Below are 2,500 nucleotides of genomic sequence, written 5' to 3'. Positions count from 1 at the left end.
AAAAGCAAAAATGACATCGGGAAATTGAATCCTCTTGTCACCCCCCCCCCCCCCCCCCCCCCCCCCCCCCCGATGAAGGAGAAAGAACAAAGAGAGAGAGAAAAAATTGAAGTAATTATGGGAGTGAAGAAGGAATTAAGACAAACCGAAAAAAAAGAAAGAATGAAAACAATGAAAAAGAAGCACCCCTACCCCCCCCCAAAAAAAAGGGAGAAAAAAAAATATATGTGTTATAGATGTATTATATATATATATAAATATTATATATAATATATATATATATAATATTATATATATAAAATCCCTAAAAAAGATAAATAGATAATAAAAAAGATAACTATAAAAAACTATCAACAACAAGAAGAAGAAGAATAAGTAAAAAGAAAATAACTCTAAGCCTTTGTATTTTCGTGTCTCTTTAACTGTCAATATATTGGATCTAGATATTTATATTATTCCAATATTCACTGTGACTGCAAATATTAAAAACGATATCGTACTACTATTTTTTTTATTTTTTTATTCTATTGTAGGGAAAATAGGATTTGAATTATACTGATAAGTATACAGATAGATAGATAGAGAGAGAGAGAGAGAGAGAGAGGAGAGAGAGAGGTCGAGAGAGAGAGAGAAAGAGATGAGGAAAGAGCATGAAAGAGAGAGAGAGAAACAGATAAGCGAGGATGAGAGAGAGGATAGAGATTAGAGAGAGAAGAGAAGAGAGATAGAGAGAAAGAAAGAGGAGAGAGAGAAACAGATAGCGAGAGAGAGAGAGAGAGAGGGAGGTGATAGATAGATCATATAGAAGCAAATAAGCAACCTATATAAACATAAATAGAAATATAGATATAAAGAAAGAGGTAAAAAAAAAAAAAAATATATATATACATATATATATATATATATAATTATTATTATATATATAATATATATATAAATATATATATATATATTCTATATATATATATATATATATATGTATATATATATGACATACTCCCCAAGGCTAAGAGGTGTCGGATCTCTCTCTCGGGTCTTTAGTATTCATTATTCATATTAAAGAGGATTCTACATTAACATCTCTCTCTCTCTCTCTCTCTCTCGATCTCTCTCTCTATCTCTCCTCTCTCTCTCTCTCTCTCTCTCTTCTTCTCTCTCTCTTCTCTCTCTCTCTCTCTTCTCTTGCTCTCTATCTCTCTCTCTCTCTCTATTTCTCTCCTCTACTCTCTCTCTCTCTCTCTCTCCTCTCTCCTTTCTCTCTCTTTCCCTCTCTCGCTCTTTTCTTTTATTTACTACGATCGAATTCCATTTGCATTCATTATCCTTTGGGGCTATAAAACCTTGTAAATAAATATTGTTTATATACAAACACACACACACGCTTACACATACACACTTACACACAATTTAACACAGTCTTACACATACACACGCACTCGTTTATACACACACACACACACACACGTTTACACACACACACACACACACACACACACACACCACAACTACCATATTGGCCCGCCGCGGAGTGAGGTGCTACTCTTCAAGTAAGTCATCCCCTGAATTCTGTTTTTATTATTCAAAGGCCATGTACAAGTTGTGACAGAAGCGCACTCAGGGAATCGAAGCTGTCAGCCGCCGGTTATCGGTTTTTCTCTCTCTCTCTCCTTTCTTTCTCTCTTTGACCATCTCTTTTTGTCTATTCGTTCGTTTCCTTGTTTATTTTCTCCTTTAATTTTTTTTCCGTTTGTTATCTCTTGCTTTTTTCACTCATATTCTCTCTCTCTCTCTCTCTCTCTCTCTCTCGCTTTCTCTCTCTCCCTCTCCCTCCCTCTCCCCCCCTCTCTTTCTCTCATTTCCCCTATCTCTCTCTCTTCTCTCTCTCTCTCCTCTCTCTTCTCTTCTCTCTCTCTTCTTCTCTCTGCCTCTCTCTCTCTCTCTCTCTCTCTCTCTCTCTCTCTCTCTCTTCCTCTTTCTCCCCCTCTCCCCCTCTTCCACCAACAGGAATCGTGAAAAATGAGACACAGACGAAAAGGTAATGAATAGCACTTCACGAATAGTATGAATAGGCCTAAGGAAGAGACAAGGGGTCTGTAGGCTGTCTCTCGGTCGTCTCGCACACCAGGTCATGAATATGTGTTTTCTCGGTGCTTTGGGGTTGTTCGGTGACTCTTTCTCTTTCTCCCCTTTCGTCATTCTTCTTCATCTTTCTTTTTCACCTTTCGTCTTCCCTTTATTTGTCTCTTAGATCGTTTTTCTTCTTACGATATTCATGTTTTTTTTTTTTTTGTTTTCTGTCTATCTCTTTCGTTTTTCTTTTTTCTGTCTATTTTTTAAAGATTTTGCATTTTTTTTGCTTGTCTTTTCCTTTCCCTTCCCCTTCCTTTTCATGCCTTCCCCATTCCTCTTTCGTCCCCCAATGCTTTTCACTCACCTTCTCTTCCTCTATCGCTTCTTCCTTTGTTCTCCCTTTCCTATCTCTCACTCCCCACTTCCCCAA

At 37.0% G+C, this 2,500-nt stretch overlaps 1 protein-coding gene across 1 annotated transcript in view; it reads left to right on the top strand.

Annotated features, from left to right (window-relative positions):
* The window catches only part of LOC119599158 (calpain-13-like), a 174,512-nt gene that overhangs the window by 42,328 nt on the left and 129,684 nt on the right, over window positions 1-2,500 (top strand). The gene's annotated exons all lie outside the window — the stretch shown is intronic.

This window comes from Penaeus monodon, chromosome 42 (assembly GCF_015228065.2).
Source record: "Penaeus monodon isolate SGIC_2016 chromosome 42, NSTDA_Pmon_1, whole genome shotgun sequence".
Lineage (NCBI taxonomy): Eukaryota > Metazoa > Arthropoda > Malacostraca > Decapoda > Penaeidae > Penaeus > Penaeus monodon.
Note: the sequence above shows the minus strand (reverse complement) of the source record. Positions and strands in the feature narration are given on the sequence as shown.